Source organism: Leptopilina boulardi, unplaced genomic scaffold, assembly GCF_019393585.1.
Source record: "Leptopilina boulardi isolate dan_hultmark-lab unplaced genomic scaffold, ZJU_Lbou_2.1 LbouV2_324, whole genome shotgun sequence".
Taxonomy (NCBI): Eukaryota; Metazoa; Arthropoda; class Insecta; order Hymenoptera; family Figitidae; genus Leptopilina; species Leptopilina boulardi.
The window spans coordinates 444,319-465,050 of NW_026137890.1; the positions used below are offsets into that span (position 1 = coordinate 444,319).

The 20,732-nt window shown below is 27.3% G+C and overlaps 1 protein-coding gene across 2 annotated transcripts in view; it reads left to right on the top strand.

The window, feature by feature from the left end:
* The window catches only part of LOC127284327 (elongation of very long chain fatty acids protein AAEL008004), a 272,157-nt gene that overhangs the window by 161,191 nt on the left and 90,234 nt on the right, over positions 1–20,732 (top strand). The window lies entirely within an intron of this gene.

The window sequence follows — 20,732 nt, forward strand, 5'->3', positions numbered from 1 at the left end:
CGAATTCGATGTCAGTTTTTTTTTGAAAATTGGTTTTAGAATCCTAATTAGGAACCTTAAAAATTCACAGATAATTTATTTTTTATCTATTCTACATGAGTTTCGTTACGAAATTTTAATCACCCCTTTCCCAATTTTTCGCCCACCATATTAAATCCGATATTTTCAATTTTCCAATTTTTAATCGAATTCGTAATCAGCGACCCCGAAAACCCCCGAGTAACAAGTTTCAATCAAATTGCAGTTGATTTTCAAAATGTCTTCCGCCATATTGGATCCGCCATTTTGAATTTTGAAAAACTGACATCGAATTCGTAATCAGCGACCCCGAAAACCCCCGAGTAACAAGTTTCAAGCGATTCAAATCACTTTGAAAAATTGGTTGTGAAATCATGCAAAAATTTTGTATATTTGGTTATTAAAGGGTTAAAGGTTTTACTCACCCCATTCAAAAAGGTTTATAACGGTAATTTCTACCGAGCAGTATCTTTTAGGAAATCAAGAAAGAAGTGTCAAACATTTTTTAAATAATGAAATAATGATTTTAATTAAACTTTCTTTAATGATCATGATATGTATATTTTGCCACTCAAAATATGACTTTTCAACCCCTGTTTTCAACCCTTACAACATCTTCATTGCCGATATAAAAATGTACGTATCAAATATTTTTAGCTCCTCTAAAAAATGCGCAAAGACTCAAGTCAATCGGCGATTGGCACTTGGGTAGTGTTACTTGTTAGTAGTTATTAATTTAAAGGTTATAAATAAAATAAAGAATTAAATTGGCAACAACTATTATGTTAAATTGTTAAATTTTTGCAATTTATCAAACAAAATATAAAGTTATAATAGTTATTAATTAACTTTTTTTGTAGTACACCTAGAAAGATGCATTTTTTTTTAATTTAACAATTTATCAAGTAGAATAATATAAACTTGATAAATTATAAAATTAAGAAAAAGCTGCATCTTTCTAGGAGCACTACAAAAAAGTTAATAAATAACAACAATAAATTGTTTAAACAATTGTTGAATTCATAATTTTACATCAAATCTATCTGGCTGTATATTCGATTTGATAAATTGTAAAATTAGGAAAAAACTGCATCTTTCTAGGTGCACTACAAAAAAAGTTAATATAAATAACAATAAATTGTTTAAACAATTAAACAATACAATATAATGTTTTAAATCCATTATTTAACAACATAAAACACTTACAATGAAAGTTCTGTATTATTTCAAGTATTTTTGTAAAATAGAATTAAAAAATATATAGTGAAAATTTATATAGACAAATCAAATAAAAATATCTAATTAGGTTCGGTAGCCGCGGTCGTTATAGCGTTCGTTGGGTCTCGTAGGTCATGCGTCTGGGGTTCGATTCCCGTAGGGTTCAAATTTTAATTCATCTCTCAGAGTTCAATTTGAAACTTAAAGGATATTCCTTCTAGAAAGTTAGTATTAATTGTGGTTAAAATTAATTTTTTAAATTATTTATTATTTATTATTAAAACTGGTCCTAACTAGGCACCTAAGTTAGGACCAGGCTAAAATCGCATCACATACCATTGTAGGACCAAGCTAGAATGCCAAACTTGGACCTAGTTAATAATACGTCAAAATAGATAGGACCAAGCTAGGACCAGTTTTCATTTTCTACACGGGCCCTTTTTTTATTCTTTTATCTTTTGTCTCTGTCTTTTCGGTATAAAATATAAGTGGCAACAATTAACAATGAAACAGTAAATATTGTAATCATAATTGTTACTGTTGGGTTTTATTTATGTTTTTCTTATTATCATCATCATCATCATCAGATTTTCGGTAGATTTTTTTGGGGGGTTTTCAATTTTGTTACCGTTGACAAATCCTGTTCACTTGAATCATTTATCGACATTTTTACTGTTGCATTAAACTGATTTTGCATTAAAATTTGAAATTGTTGTTTTATTATTTTTATTGTTCAATAATTTATCGTCCACATCATCGTCAAAATTATCATTACACCAACACCTTTAACTGATTTAATATTATTTTTTTTCAATAAGGTCCTTTTAATCATCATTAAAATTTTTTATCGTTCTTATTATTTTACTTCAGAATTGATTTCATTGATTTTTTTTTACTACACATTTTTAGTCATTTTTATCAATGCTATTTTTTTTGTGTGTATTAAGTAGATTTATTGAAAAACGTGGGTATAAACATGCATTTTTTTGAAAAATATTTTACTCTTATATTAATGAAAATTCTCAAAAAAAAATTTTGAATATCAGTTTTCAATCATTCAAAATATCAGATTTAGTATGGCTGATATATTTTTATTAAAAGTGATGGACTTTTTATATTTGAGTTTCCATCATAGCTGATTACTAAACTGACATTAACAATTTTATTAAAACTAAGTTTATTTAATGAAATAAAAGTTATTTTTCCTGTTGCTTATTGGATACTTTAATATTTTGGCTTGATGTGTACTTGAATACACTAAACACAAGAAAGCTAACAACGCCTCATTTGATTCTGAATGAAAAATTATTAAAAACAAAAGTAATTAAACACTTTTTTACCTATCCATATATTGGAAGAAAATTATTATAAACAATAACTGAGAACATATTCTGAGAAAGTAGATATCAAGTAATTGACACCTATTTAATTTATAATAAAATAATACCAATTTATAATTAGTTTCTTATTAATTTTATTTGTCTTATAAATGGAAACAAAGTTTCTTACGTGTACAAAATAGACATCAGATTTTAGAAACCTTTAAATGTCTGGAAAGTGATCATAAATTTATTTATTTATCGTCTTCCACAAAGTAATACATAATAGTATTTCAGTTTTACGTTCCATTACATATTAAAAGTTACCCAACGTAGTTGAGATATCACCGATTATCGATTTTAATGCTTGTTTTACATAAAGTGCGATGATTTATATTGAAACAGTTTCCCTGGATTTCCTTACAAATTGTGTAATTACATTAGAACAGTTATAATTAACTAATTGAAAAATTTTTCTCATTTTTTTCCCTAAAAATATATAGTAAATATGAAAAACGAAAACATTATAGTATATAGAACGTATGCAATTTTACTTATTACACAATAAATTCTATCGGAAAGATATATACTTTATTAAAATTCATTTAAATTTCTTTTATTGCACTGAGAATACACTATTTGAGCAATATATCTGCTAAAATAAATCTTTCCTAGTTGAGCAATCAACATAATTAGCAAATAAGTAAAAGTCCATCATATGGGCTTTGAGCTTTTATTCACTTTATCGCATTTTTTAAAGACTTTTCTTGTATGAAATATACTTTCTCATTTTGGCAAAAAATAAAATAGAAGGTAATTTTAAAAATTAAAGTGGTAATAAATATTAAACATAACCTCACCGTAGAAGCTGAATCTTCTTTTAAAGGAATGTAAAATATATTAGGTTAATATCATAATAAATAATGCAATTAGTTTAAATAATTTTATTGTTTTTATTGTTATTATTATAAGTTCAATGAATAATAAAAATGCGTAATGTGACTGCAGTTTAAATAAACAAAATTGAGAATGAATTTTACTAAAACAAATTGAAATTAAATAAAACTTTTAAGAATAAGAATATAATTAAAAAAAAATAAATTGAAGCATAATTAGATTAATTTAAAATTCATTATTAAGTTGAATCACTTTAATGAAGATTATTAATAACAATGTATATAATATGTGGTACCAACCGAAAATTTCCGAAAAAATTTTTTCCCCTAATTGAGCGATATATTGTACATATTATATACATTGTTATTAATAATCTTCATTAATGTGATTCAACTTAATAATGAATTTTAAATTAATCTAATTATGCTTCAATTTATTTTTTTTAATTATATTCTTAAAACTATTTATTTAATTTAAATTTTGTCTTTGTAAAATTCATTCTCAAATTTGTTTATTTAAACTTCAGTTATATTACTTTTTTTTATCATTTATTAAACTTATAATAATAACAATAAAATTAATTTTAATTAATACATGTTGCTTCTCTTAACTGTCAAGTGTATAATTTTTTATTCATAAAATTATAAAGAAAATAATATTGTTTTAAATAATGATTTAACCTTACATTGTTTAAAAGTTAGAATTAAAATTATATTGCACAATTATTTGAATAAGCATCATATTGAACTGAAAATTAAATTAACATTTTATTAAATTCATTTTTGAATTGATATTAAATTGCACAAACAAATGAATAGACATATATAATTACACTAAAACGTCAATCGAGAACAGACGAATGTGCAGTGCTGTTCTCGATTGACGCGATTTTTATCACCCGAAAATAAAAACACTCAGGGCCGTATGAAGTGCCTTACGCAACAATGTGAATTTTATCTAGGGGATTTTCACTAGTGGGGCACTGAATCCACCTTAAATTTAAAAATCCCAAGTACGACTTTGGCGTCAGTCATAACCTAAATTCTACCCGCTTCCCCACTTCCCCTCAAGTGTTCCCTTGCTCTGTTTTCGACTGACGTGTTCTCGATTGACGTTTTAGTGTATAGTGAATAAAATAATAATATTTATTTCAGTGTTGTGTTTAATCGTGCAGTGAAAAAATGAATGTTGTTTTAATAGAATAAATACATATGTGTGGTAAATTTAGTACTTTTACATATGAGGTAAAATTCCTGTAGCGAACTAAGTGAAAAAAAAGTTGATCGGATCGGGCTGTAACTTGCACATAGTTTGGCCCTAGGGGTGAGTAATTTAACCACGAAGTATTGTTAGGTTTTTTTAAAAATTGTCCCAGAGGGAGGGGGTTGAATTTTTTTGAAAAATTTAAACAGTGCATTTTTGAAGACTTGTAACTTTTAAACAGAAAGAAGAAAAAAATTTTGTTCTATATGTTTTCGAAAGGTTTTTTCCTGCTCTTTCGAATGGTGCAAAAAAAATTTCAAAAAATTTAAATTTTGACCATTTTTTTTTAAAAGTAAACTTTTTTTCGAATTTTTTTTTAAATTCCGTCCTTTTTATTTTTTTTATTTATTTTTTTTAAAAGCTAAAAATGTGTATTTTCACCACAAAAAATATTGAGATGTCCTTTTTAGGGTTCCGTACCCGAAGGGGGAACCCTATTAATGAGACTAGTGAAGCAAGGCATGTACCCCTCCCCCTAGCGGCCACACGAATTTATCTAGAGGGCTGAAATTTGGTATACATATGTATTTTGGCGTGTAGATTACAGGAAAAATATAGCGAATCTCATAGGAAATGATTATCATAGCGTTGTCAAGGAAAAAGCATGAATTTTTACGAAAAATCCCTGAAAATGACTATGTACCCCCCCTCTGGTTGCCACATCTTTTTACATAGAGAGCTCAAATTTGGTACACTTATGTATTTTTACGTGAAAATTACAGGAAAAATATAGCGAACATGATTCGGATCAATTTACATAGCGTTGTCAAGGAAAAATCAAAAATTTTGAAAAAAAGCGTTTAATCCACCTAGCGCACACACTATTTGACCAAGACAGTTGATATTTGGTATACTTACGTATTTTTGCGTGTAGATTACAGGAAAAATATAGCGAGCACGATTGGAGTTGATGATCATATTGTTTTTAAGGAAAACTCATATTTTTAGAAAAAATCATGGATTTTTCGAATAAAAAAAGAAGAAAATTTTATCTTAAGGAATTCAAATTTATACATTTTTACGTATTTTTACGTGTAGATTACAAAAAAAATATAGCGAGAACGATTAGAGTTGATTATCATAGAGTTTTTAAGAAAAAACTGATAATTTTTGATAAAAATCATGAATTTTCTTCAAAAAACAAAGAAAATATTATCTAATGGGCTTCAAACTTATACATTTTTATGTATTTTTACGTATAGATTACAAAAAAAATATAGTGAGCATGATTGGAGTTGATAATCATAGCGTTTTTAAGGAAAAACTGATAATTTTCGTTATATGTGACTATGTGTCTATCTATGTGTTTTTATGCTCACATTACAGGAAAAATTAAGCAAAATTGGAATTTTTCCACATGCCTTCACACTTTAACCCCTTAAATTTTAGGTTTAAGGGTACGGAACCCTCGATTTTAATGCGAGTGTAACTCGCACTTGCCCGATTTTTTGTTATTTTCGAGATATTAATTAATTAATTAATTAATTAATTAATGTTAATAAAAAATGAAATATTTCACAAATAAATAAAGTTATTGCAATACTGAAGGTACCAATTGAATGCTGACGTAATTCCACATCCAACGAGCCCTATGTGGACTATTTTGGATTACAGGATTTTTTATAAACAATTGCCATGTTAGCCAATTGTTTATTAACAATCTACTAACACAAAGTACTTCATATAGGGCTCGTTGGATGCGGAATTTTGTCAACTTTCATTTAGTAAGGTCAGAATTACGATACCTTTATTGGTTTATAAAATATATAATTTTTTATTAACAGTAATTAATTAATTAACTAATATGTCGAATATAACAAAAAAGGACATCTCAATATTTTTTGAGGTAAAAATGCACATTTTTAAATTTCAAAAAAAAATTTTTATTAAATATTTTAACCTTTTTTTGCAACCTAAATTAATTAAAAAATAGGTTAAATATTATTGAAAAATTATTATTTTACTACGGGCTGAAGCTATATGAGGCATTTCATATGAGAATACGGGGTCATGTCTTAGATTTTTCTCAAAATTCGATAAATTGTAGTGATAGTGGTGCTAAATAAGTGTACAAATTTTGAATTTGAAATTTTTAATATTTTTCGAGATATTTACACTAACAAATTTCAGCAATATTTTTTTGCTTTACTTATAACTTTTTTCCTATTAAAAATAGAGAAAAATGTTGTAAATGTTTTTTACGCGGAAGATCTTAAACTTTTAGAAAAAAATTATTTTTTAAAAATATAAAATTTGTTTATAACTTTTAAACATGTTCTCCCTCATTTAGAAGCGCGAAAAAAATCATAAATATTGTTTAAGTCATAATAAATTGTGGTTAAATTTTTGAGATGGCATTATTTTTTGTTTTCGAGATATTAATTAATTAACTAACAAAAGTTAATAAAAAGTTAAATATTTTACGAACAAATAAAATTAGAGTAATTTTAAAAACACCAATAGAATGCTTACCAAAATCCGCATCCAACGAGCCCTATATGAATTATTTCTAATAAACAAGTGTTAATTTAATAATTAATAATAAAATTTATTTAAATAATTAATAACATTTGAAGAAATTAAGATAAATCGTCAATTCTTGTTTTATTTGGAAGATCATCTAATTCTGTGTTGAATAAAACCAGTATAAATAACATTTTTAAAAACTCTAAATTATTAACAGATGATTATTGAAAATTGAGGTTTCAGCACCCTACGACACAATTTGTAGGGGGCTGCCTACCTACTCGGCATGGTATTTTTCAGTCTTTTTCTAAATAACATTTTATAATTAGTTTTTGATTCTTGGTAAAACTTAATATTCTTTTTTTGACACAGAATTAGATGATCTTCCAAATAAAAAAAGAATTGACGATTTTTCTTCATTTCTTCAAATGTTATTAATTATTTAAATAAATTTTATTAATTATTATTAATTTAACACCCGTTTATTATAAATAGTTCACATAGGGCTCGATGGATGCGGATTTTGATAAGCATTGTAATGGTGTTTTTAAAAGTACTCTAATTTCATTTGTTCGTAAAATATTTCATTTTTTATTAACTTTTGTTAGTTAATTAATTAATATCTCGAAAACAAAAAATAATGCCATCTCAAAAATTTAACCATCGATTTATTATGACTTAAACAATATTCATGATTATATATTTTTCGCGCTTCTAAATAAGAGAGAATATGTTTAAAAGTTATAAACAAATTTTATTTTTTAAACAAATTGTTTAAAAATTAATATTTTTTTCTAAAAGTTTAAGATCTTCTGCGTAAAAAACATTTACAACATTTTTCTCTATTTTTAGTAGGAAAAAAGTTATAAGTAAATTAATAAAATATTGCTCAAATTTGTTATTGTAAATATCACGAAAAATATTAAAAATTTCAAATTCATTTGTACACTTATTTAGCACCACTATCACTAAAATTTATCGAATTTTGAGAAAAATCTGAGACATGACCCCGTATTCTCATATGAAATGCCTCATAATATGTGTTGAACAGTCTCTGCAAATTTCAGCCATATCGGTTAAATAATAACTTCAAAATCTTATCAACCAGGTCGAAAAACCTTGTTTTTAGAAAAACGCATTTAAAGTTTTTTTTCAAGTTTGTTGTTATAATCATAAAAAAATGTATTACATTTGTCGACAATACCTGGCCCGTAATCGCTTTTTAAGTGTTTCTATTTTAATTCTACATACATATAGTGTACGAAAGTAATATTTTTAAAGAATCCATTTTTTTTGAAAAATTGAATCTAGATTAGATTAATTACAAAACATTTTATATACCCCTTCACTGTTAGAGAAAAAAATGGATACAGCCCAGTCGAAAATCCTACGCTATGTTAAGCTGAACAAAAAGTTGTTTTGAAGTATTGAGATAACCATTAGAGAATTGTGAGACAGTAGATAACTAGCTATAGAAAACTTTCAGGAAGCCTGTTATGGCCGATTTTTCGCTTCCACGGAAAGCTTGAAAATAACAAATTTTGTACGTTTTAAACAAAGCATTCAAGTAGCTTTGAGAGAGTTATCAAAGAGTTGCAGGATTTTGCATATATAAAAAGAAAGCGTTCAGGTGGCGAAAATTAAATGAAGCGTCATGGATGTTTCAGGAAACAGCGGAAAAATGACAATGATCAAAAATTAAATTTAACCTTTCTTTCCATCTTTATTTATCTCGTAAAAATATTATGTATTAGATTATTATATTTAAATATTGAAGAATTAAAGAAAAATTATTTACGTCAGACTCGGTATTTTAACTTTTAGTACATTGTTGTCAACCAAAATTTGTAAATAAAAATACGCTGTTAAATTCATTTTCATAAATTATGAAATTCTAAAAGAATAAAGAATATATTATTTATAAAAAATATTCATAAATATCAAGTATAAAAATAATAATCTTTTTTTTTAAATATTAAATATTTTGTCTTTTTTTAAGAAATTGTATTCATTATTCAATATAAAATGTTTTCACCGTGTTCGTATTCCTAACCCCAAATTTTGCTCAAGTTATATATAACTTTTTTCGTATATAATTTAAGTGTTTAAAAATAAACGTTTTCTTTGAAAAATAATTTTTATATAATATATAAAGAATAATTATTAATTGTATAAAACGGATTTACAAATTACTATAGAATTTCTATGATTTTTCGATTTAGTTTAATTTAATGAAATTATTCTAGTTTTCAGGAAGTGTAAAAAAGGTAATTAAATTACATATTAATTTGCAACTTGTGAAAAGCAAATAGAATTGCTTTCTTACACATTAAACCAGGCATTAGGAAAGCATTCACCTTTTGCTAGAAGCTGTCCACAGATATTCAACATGCTGTAGAAAAAGCTTCCCGTTAAGAAGTCAGAAAGCAAATATCACAAAATTTTAGGTCTAATGTATAAATAGTTGCCATGAAGCTTTTGAAACCTTCATAACAGTTACCTGAAGGTCATGTGAACCCTTCAGGGAAACTTACGATTTTCGACTGGGAGTGGTCACAAAATGTCCAACAAATTCTGGTCGACAAATTTTTATGAAACTTAGTATATAGTTTTTGAGGTCTCTGAATAAGAAAAAAAAATTTCGTGATTTTTACTTATTTTGCAATTGTTTATTAGTTAAAAATAATAAATAATTATTTAATTATTACTTAACCAAATTTCATTGATACCTGTAGTGTGCGAATAATGATATAAAAGAATTTATTTTACAATTTAAATAAAAAAAATTCATTTATTTTGTGTTAAGATGATCACGACACAACTTATGTGTCGCTGACAGTTTGGGCCCATACTTTTTCATGACACAGCGTATGTGTTGCTGACAGTGAAGGGGTTAATTAATTATAATATTATTTATTATACAAAAGAATAGTTCTATAAATCTAAATAAAATTTCTTGACGTTAATTTGTAAGAACTTTACAATCTCAAACTTTATGTATTTTCCGTATGAAACACAGAAGAAATCTAGTCTCAAACTGAGTCGCGTACGCAACTCATTTTGAAGTACAACAAAAATGAGATAGCTAGGAGGCGCCGCGTTATATGTCGTTTAGCATTGGCTCATTTTGAATTGCAACAAAAATGAGACCAGGTTTTTTCTGTAATAAATGAAGTTGAGGTTGAAGGTGAAATTTGAAACCTTTTATTAAATTTGAGATATCATATAAACATAGAAGATGATATTACTTTAACTTTGATTTCTTCTTACGTTATGTGTATGTGTTCTCGTATAAGGTACGTAACTTTATAATGTGTGATTTTCCTGACGCGCTCCATTACGTGATTCCATGGAACTTGTGTTCTTTATGAGAGAAATGTGATAGGAAGAAAGCGTAGCAGGAAGCCAATATCATGTTCTTGAGGCTAGACGATCAAACCTACGTCAAATATGTCTACATTTTAATGGAAAGATACTTCGCGCAAAAAACAGTGGCTGATGATGATATTTTCAAATTTCTTTTTCTTAAGAAAAGATAGTTCAGAGGTAATTACTGTCATTAATTCAAAACGTAATGTATTACCGAGTAATCATGGGAAACAATTTTTATTATTAATTAGAATTTCTATAATTAAAAAATAATCTGATTCCTTTATTTCTGTAAAATAGTAAATACCTTTCAGGCCTGATGTAACAAATTGCGTCATTGAAAATGCAATACTAAAAAACGCTTGGAGCAAATAATAATTATGAATAAACTGTGTTCAAAAAGACCAACCAGTGAAAATTTCACTAAATGAATCAGTCAATCTGTTTTACCCATTACCGATAATACAGATTGACTGATTCATTTAGTGAAATTTTCACTGGAAATTAGTGATATATGACTGATTTTCAGTGAAAATTTCACTAAATGATTCAGTAACCGACTTCTAGCTATTTCACCAGTGAAATTTCACTGATTCAAATTAAGAGAGTAGACAGCACAAAATAGCTGGCTCATACGTAGAAGCACATCTGGGGTTGAAAACCACCCCAAAATTGTTTTGTTGCTAGAATGTTTATATTTAGTGCAAAATAAATTTATTATAAATAATTTTTTTCCTTTTTTTATAAGGAAGAAGATAGCGTTTTTTGTTTTTTGATAGGATCAAAAATATGGCCAAAAAATTACAAAAACCACAACAAAAATCACAAAATCTGCCAAAAATACCGAAATTTGAATTTTTTCTGGGGTAGTTTTCTACCCCAGATGTGCTTTCTAGGGTTAAAAATGTAATTGGTGGAATGACATTTTGTGATTGTATCAACTCAATTTAAAAATGTTAAAACAACTCAAGATGTAAGTAGTAGATTTTACTACTTAAAATAGGAAAATAAAATTATTTTTTATTTATAATTGTTTATTATTAGTAGAATTGACTTTTTCATCCTCTCTCCTATACTGACGCTTATTTTATGCCCTAACGATTATGTACCTAACAGAAAATTTCTAACCGACGGGAATTGAACCCTCGACCCTAACGCTCGCTATCCGATACGGAAAAACTTTGTTCAAGAATCATTCCTGAATTTGTTCAGGAACTGAGGATATGAGAAAAATTCTGAAAAATTTACTGAAAAATACAAAAATCATTCAAGAAAATACCTGTATTTTTATTATGACATTGGAAGACTTCTTGTTAATGCCGCGATCGGAATATCTCAGTCACTGGGTGTTGAAAGTTTCTTGAACTGTTTTAGAAGACACTGTACAGTAACCAAGCACTAGGCAGGGATTGGTTGCGTCAAATATGTTTCCAATACATAATACCATAAGCTGCTAAGGTAGCTGAGAGATGTAAAGCGGAGTTTTTGGACTCTCGAGGACGTGGGATCGAGTCCTCCCAGAGTAAATTTTTTTTCTCGCAAACGTAAAAATTTATTCTAAAACAAGTTCAAGACTTTCTGTAGTGAGTTTAGGAAGTTGTCTTGAATTTCTCTATAATTCTTATAGAAATACTGCTTAGAATTTTTCAAAGAAAATATAAATAAGATTTCTTAAATTATTCTCATATCCTCAGTTCCTGAACAAATTTAGGAATAATTCTTGCACAAAGTTTTTCCGTGCACACTTTTCGGTGTGTAAAATTTAACATTAGAGGTTAGTGTTGCAAAAAAATAATTTTTTTCAAGATGTATGTAAGTATTTTATTACATCCATTCCTTATTCTTTATAGGGAATGTAATTAAAAAGTATTGCGCAGCCCTAGTAACTTGTGTTACTTATACTTGTAGCGTGTTGGCATTAATAATAACCCGCTACTGACCACATATTTTAAGTTTTTCTTATATTATCGATAATCCACATGTTATTTTTCTATTGAATATGATTAATTCTTGTACCAAAACATTGACTATACAATATAATGACCTAAAAAATACTATATTCCCAGATAGTTCGTTTTATTTCGTAAATATTGCTGCAATATTACTGAAATATTAATATGCAATATTATTGTAATATTGCTGAAAAGTTGGGTAATTAGACAGTGGATATTCATGTTTGTTGGCCTAACCAAATGTTTAGTTGAGATAAATCTACGACTTTGTTTCAGCTAACAAGAAGAACCAAAATTGCCTAAACAAACAATTTTGTTGCAAACACTAAATTTTTTTTCTCAGTATAAACTTGCCATTTTCTGTTTTTATTTGTATATATTATTTCTATTTTTAGTTTTATTACAAAAATTTATATTCAAGGCTATCAATTAATTTTGCAGTCGCATAAAATATACAAAACTTTTGTCTTTTGATCATATCATAGGTATCACAATTATTTTTATTATCAGTCACTACAATCTTTAGACATTTTGCGTGCTTAATGTTCTTATTCCGCGATTATGTTTGTAAATGTAAAAATATTATTTTTCATGATTTTCATTATAATTTTTTAAAGTTAATTTTTGTTTTGGAACAATCAATTATTACTATATAAGTATATATATATTTCTACATGTTTTATTATTTAAAAAATAATTTATTTCTTCATTTTATATTCATATTTTGTTTATATTTTGACTTTCCAACAATTAATGTCCGTTTGCAAAGATTTGTGTGATGTAGTTATCTACAAGTTCCTTTTATGTAACATACACTACTTGTTTTACGAGTTTCCATAACACTTAAATAGAATTCGTTTCTTAAGTTCTTACTAGCTTCAAGTAAGCTTTCACCGCATTTTTATTAAATTCGATCTTTACTTTTATTTCAATTTAAGTACAAAATTAATTCAGTTACAATAGATGTATTCTTTGAATTGACTTATTTAAAAATCGAACCCCAATATTATTTGAAGACAACAGATTTTAATGAAGAGTGGGGCAAAATTTCAAAATTCGAATTTTTTCTTATTGTAACAAACGACTGTAAATATGATGTTAAATATGACCATTTATATGACCATAAAATAAATACGGTCGTTAAGTAAAAGACCGTAACTGCGGTCCTAAATTTGACTACAAATACAGGGGTAATTACTTTTTTAAATTGGAAGAGGATAGTCTGCTATGTTAAAGCGTAGAAGTTTTCTCCTCCTACCAACTTTGAAAAAAAAATTTTTTTTTAAATTCCTCATTCAAGTAAAAAAACTAAACCACACTACCCAGATCGGGTACAAACTGCTGATAAAATGTTTAATTTTATGTTTTTTTTCATTAATTATTTATTAAAAAAATTGGTCAATATATAATATTATTAAGAATTTATTACCAAGATTGACTCCATTTTACAATTTAATGTTTTTTACAAGAATGTAGCTTTTTAATATTCTTTTATTATTATTATTGTTTATATTTTTAAGATAAGCACATATTTTTTATTAGGTACTGTAATTTTATTTTTTATTTATTTATTGCTTCCTTATGGAGGAAGCATTGTAATACCGAAATTTTTCGAACTTGATTTTTTTATGTATCTTTATGTTTTTCGACCTCAGGAATCCAAAAATCACATTTTTAAAAAATGTCGTTCCGTGTGTATATATATATATATATGGGTCAGACCATTATATTTCGACCAAAGTCGTTGCGGCCTAATTTAAAAAAAAATTGATACTTGCAGTACTGATTCTTTATGATATACAGAGAACGAAATAAAATTCAAATCATCTAGTAGACTAAAAATTTATAGATTATAAATGAGAATAAGTTGTATTTTATAAAAAATACATTTTTAAACAAAATGTATATTGTTAGAAAAAATAAACACTTTTATTTATAACTTCATATGAAATTTCAATTGAGGATTATTACTGATAATAATATATTCACATATATTATTTACATATTCAATTTGTAAAATTTTATATTTATAACACAAATATTAATTGATAAAATCTATTTTATAATTAATTTTTTTGATTTTTTCAATTGGTCAATTTTCTTCAATTTTTTTTTGCATTTCAGTTGTTCAAATAATTATATTTTTTTAAAATAATGCTAAAACCAAAATCTGAATCAATATTTTTAAAATAGTCAAATTTTCGAAAAACTACAACATTTTTTTAAAGAAAGACAAATTTGGCAATTTTTTTTTCGTTTTTGCAAGTTTTTTTTATTTTTTTTTAATTTATCAAAAAATCAGTAAAACTATTGTTTGGACACCCCAGTTACCCTTCAGAGGGTTAGAAAATTCATATATGGTTAGTTGCGGTAAATGCACTTTAAAAAAAGTAATCTTCATTCCAGAGGATTCCTCTAAATGTAATGCATATTTTCCTCTTAATTTTGGTATCAAAAGTAATAATCTTAATTTAGAAGGATTTTCCTCTCGAAAAAATCCTCTTAAAGGAAGAATAAGATTCTAATATTTTGACAAGTTGAAAATAACCGTAATACACAGGTTTTGATTAAAATTTTGGACAATAATGGTTATGTATTGATAATAAAGTACAGTTTTCACACATTGAATTAAATGTTGATATCAAAACTTCAACAAAAAAAATTCCTAGTGTTATTAATGTCAAGAGAACCAATAATTTTTTTAAATTTGAATAATATAATAAATATTTAATAAGATTTAATTATTTACATTCAAAAAAGGTAAATTATAATAGATTCCTGGAATAAAGAATGAAATATTGGTTTTTAATTAAACATTTCTGAAAAAAATTTCTTGCTTTTTGCTGAGCATCAATACATTAGATTTAATTACAATAATAATAAAAAATGTTATAGCCAGTTGAAAATATCAAAGAAGTTCGACGCAAATATTTAAGAAAATTAGTAAGAAATGAAGATTCATCGAGAGGTTATATTTTCTGTATTTCTACCTCCATTCAATATATCCACCCAGATTTAAATCATTTAGTAAATCTTCGAGTCTATCTTTTCCATTTTGGTCATTCGATTTATAACACAACACTATTATGACAAAATACGAAAATTGACAGTTTCGAAAAACAAAAGCGCAAATGTCAAACAGGAAAAAAATGTAATCGATATCATGTATTTACTTTTCCTTTTTTCAAATATACTAAATTTAAACATTTAAATGCAAAAGTACTCCTTTTGTCATTGTTCCATTACAACAAAGAATAAAAATATTCTACAGTGAAATGGAATATTCGTATTTTAAGAGGAAATATTCAGAAAATTTTAGAAGAGGAATTTTCCTCTAAATTTAAGATTACTTTTTTTCGGGAGTGGGGACATGAGGTTTTGGAGCTTAATTTACAGTTTTAAAATTAAGTTCAACGAGTATTGCCAAGCTTTAATCTTGACAATTGGCAGCAAGATAATTCCAGTTATCGCTCAACGCATAAAAACTTGAAATTCAAAGTCAAACTGTTGCAGTATTTTGTCGAGCATTTCAATGAAAACAGACTTAACCCTCGGAGCACATACTGGGTCACATAGACCCTGTCATTAATTTCAATGAAGTGTAATTTGAAAAGTCGGCAATACAACACGAACTTAAGGCCATATAGTGGTAACTAACTAATAAGGAATAATAAGTAACATGATAATCCAAAGAAAATAATAAAATACTAGTAAATATGTTATTAAAAAAGTATAGTTTTAAAAAGTTGTGTCGAAAATCACATTTTTATCGTCTTAAAAGTTACCTTCGTAAAACTACAAAATAAATACCTTTTTTAAAAAATAAAATAAGGTGGTATTTTTTCCCTTATTCTAACACACTTCGAGAATATAAATCCCAATTTTTAGCTTAAAATATTAAAAATTACAAAAGTTACATTTTTTTTTTAATTCAATTTTTTCTTTTTAATTAGTTAACTTCACGAATTTTTTTTCAATATGCAAATAATTTAATAATATTTCTAAACTGCATATTCTTATTTTACAAAGTTCAATGAATAAAAAAATATTTTTTTTGTGTTGATCAGTCCAATAGTTCAAAAATGGGGGAGTTTTGTAAAGTAAACAGAGTCACAGCGACCCAGACTGTGCTACTTGTTCAAAAAAAGAGGTGTGTGCTCCGAGGGTTAAAAATCATACCAAATTTTTTTCTTATTCCTCCCGTGTAGAAATTTATCGTGGAAGTGTATGAGAAACTGTCCAGTTGTGCTAGATTCAACCTAGCATCTAGATGGTCAGGCTTGAACGTGGGATGTAACGCTAGCAACGTCAAGATTTTGTACAGGTTTTCTGTCTAGTCCTTGTCTAGTAAAATAAAGTGATTCTAGCCAGTTCAACGATAATAAAAAAGCAGTTTCTACCTACATAGAATATAATTGATATTTGTAAATATAAAAGAATATTTTTCAATCTTACTCTTTCGTTTGTTTAACATAAATTATATTACAAAAGTATTTTTAATAACACAATTCCTCTTACAATTATTTTTAAAATTAATTGTAATACATTTTGTTAAATTGGATTTTTTCTTTAAAACAGAAACACATTCACTATAAAAATCGTACTTGTATATATATTCTTGCAATCACAAAAAATTCACTCAAAATTGTCAAGTTTTATTATTTAGGTATTATATAAAGATTGTATATTTTGAGAGACAACCTCTGAGACTATGAATGACCCCAGCAAACACTGTTATATATCTGTTCTAGAACTGTTACAAATTTCTTGAGAACATGTTCTGTAACTGGTTAAGAACGTGTGAGTCACTGGTTACGCAAAACGTCGTACTCAGCAGGTATGTTCAGATATGTAACAAATCTAGAACGCGGTTACAAAGTCATTTGTAACAGTTCTAGAACTGTGTTGTAACAACTATGAAAAGAGGAATGTAACCAGTAAGGAACAGAGTTCTGTATTTGTTACGTAACTAAATTACGTAACAAGGATAAAAAAATATTATATATGTGTTACGTAAACGTATCACAGTGTAGGAACAAAAATCTATATTTGTGACATAACATTGTTTCAGTATGAATATGTATCATAGTTCTTTAAATGAGAAGAACAGTAACACAGAAAATTGAAAGGTATTAAAATAAGCTGCAACGCTTCTTATTTTAATCCATTTTTACTTATTTTAATACCAAAATGGATTAAAATAAGAAACATTTGATTAAAATAAGAAGAGTTGCAGCTTATTTTAATACCTTTTAGTTTTCTGTGAATGTAACAACGATCTAGTGTTGTTATACATGTTGTCCCGAAATTTCCAAGACATTTGGGTATTTTGTAACGATCTTATTTTTGAGAAAAAGAAACTTAAATGAAAGATTGTTCAGAATAACAAAATCAAATTGCATATTTTAACATATTTTGCTATTCTGAACAAATTTTTAAATTTTTTGTCAAAAAGGCTATTATTACGCGATATCCAGACATCCCTAAAATTTTAGGACACCCTGTACTATTGTGGTGCATAATAAAGTTGTTATTAGGTTATATAATTTATATTTAACACATTCTTATGTCATTAAAAAATTAAATGTAAATGTTTATATCGAGTTAATTTGATTTGACATACTGCTTTTTTCTTACAAATGTATGCACAAATGCTTTATGCTTGTTAATATAATAGAATTTTATTACTATTGTTACTCACAAAGTTAATATTCAAATAACTATATATCAAATACACAAAACATGTCTTATTATGAAATTAATAATTTTTTTTATTACAAATTTACATCAGGGCGAAATATATATGTGACACGGACAGTTAAAAGGGACTTACGATCCGAAAAAAAGATTTCGAGAAAAACGACTTTGAAGTTTAGCAAGTTGGTTTTGATGCTTGTGAACGTTTTAATGAATTAAAACTTGTTACTCGGAGGTTTTGGGGGTCGCTGATGACGATTATGATGTTATTTTTTGAAAATTCAAAATGGCGGATTCAATATGGCGGATGACTTTTTTAAAAATTGATCAGATTCGCTTGAAATTCGTCACTCGGGGATTTTCGGGGTCGCTGATTACGAATATGGTGTTAGTTTTTAAAAATTTAAAATGGCGGATCCAATATGGGGGAAGACTTTTTTAAAAATTGACCTGATTCGCTTGAAATTCGTTACTCGGGGGTTTTTGGGGTCAGTGATTACGAATATGATGTTAGTTTTTAAAAATTCAAAATGGCGGATCCAATATGGCGGATGACTTTTTTAAAAATTGATCGGATTTGCTTGAAAATCGTTACTCAGGGGTTTTTGGGGTCGCTGATTACAAATATGATGTTAGTTTTTAAAAATTTTAAATGGCGGATCCAATATGGAGGACAACATTTAAAATTTGTTCGAATTTGTGTAAAACTCAAAAATTTCGTTGGATCTGCCATTTTGAATTTTTAAAAACTAACATCGGATTCGTAATCAGCGACCCCAAAAACCCCCGAGTAACGAATTTCAAGCGAATCAGATCAATTTTTAAAAACGTCATCCGCCATATTGGATCCGCCATTTTGAACTTTTAAAAACTAACATCGTATTCGTAATCAGCGAGCCCAAAAACCCCCGAGTAACGAATTTCAAGCGAATCCGATCAATTTTTAAAAAAGCCATCCGCCATACTGAATCCGCCATTTTGAATTTTCAAAAACTAACAGCGGATTCGTAATCAGCGACCCCGAAAACCTCTGAGTAACGAGTTTCAAGCGAATTTGACTAATTTTCGAAAAGTTTGTCAAATTTGATTTTGTTGTACTTTTTTTTGTCAAGGTACCTAACTTTGAAGTGAAATTGTTAAAAAACTAATGCAGCTAGAAAGCTGCGGTTTAATGCGTTGGAAAGAGCGGCTTATTTACTATAAGAATCAATAAAAAAATGAAAATCGATTTTTTCGGACCGTAGGTCTCTTTTAACTGTCTGTGTCACATATATTTACAAGTATAAAATATGCATCACACATTCAACATCAAATTAATTATTTACGTGCAGAAGTGGAATAACAATGAAGCTATTATTTTGATTAATTTTGAGTCACTTTCTTTTAATGGCATTAACATGAATTATTTGGTTCGGAGAAAGTGTTTCAGAATTTTCAATGTAAATTAATAGAAAAAGAAAAAACCTAAGATAAGCAACTACTATCTTGGATATAAAACCACATATACGGCACTGTCAAATTTAAACTGTTCAAATTTAACTTTATATTTAAGACAAAGGACAGCTACATAACATTGTTCCGACACAGTTCTAGAACTACGTTGGAACATCACTTGCAGATTATTTGTGACTAACGTGTTACAGAAATGTTACGTAACATTGTTACAGAATTGTTCCGAATTGTAGTAACAAATGTCTTCCAGAACTTAACAGCAACAGAATTTCAGAACAGCTACATAACATTGTTCTGGCACAGTTCTAGAACTACGTTAGAACGTCAGTTACAGGTCACTTGTGACTATTGTGTTATAGAACTGTGACGTAACATAGTTACAGAATTGTTCCATTTTGTAATAACAAATGTTTTCTAGAACTTAACTGCAACAAAATTTCAGAACAGATACATAACATTCTTCTAGCACAGTTCTAGAACTACCTTGGAACGTCAGTTACAGATCATTTGTGACTTTCGTGTTATAGACATGTTACATAACATTGTTATAGAACTGTGACGTTATCATAATATAGAACAGTTCTGTCACTCTTTTGTAACAACTGTTCTGTAAAACTGTGACATCACTGTTATAGAACATTTATAGAACGTGTTTGCTGGGACACATATCGCATGTCCTTTTTTAAGAAAAATATGGAAACTGATCACTAGATTTATAAATTTGATTTTTTCTTCATAACAAAATAAATTAGAATAATAAACCTTTGGTTTGCTTTTACCGTACTCTATGTCAAGAACTGATATCGTCTGCTAGATTAACGGATTCGGAGTGCCAACTTTTCTACGACATATTGTACTAAATTCTTCAGTCAGAATCCTAGACAAGGCCTGGCTAATTCCTAGACAACCTACTATACGAACTTGTACTGAATTTTAAAATCAGTGTCCTAGACAAATTTTAGCCAGATTCTAGACAAGCATTCATATCGAAGAAAATAAAGGGAAAACTGTACATTTACTTTTCAGGGCCAGGACAGTTTTTTCAGAATAAATTTCCACGACAAATACTGTCTAGCATTAG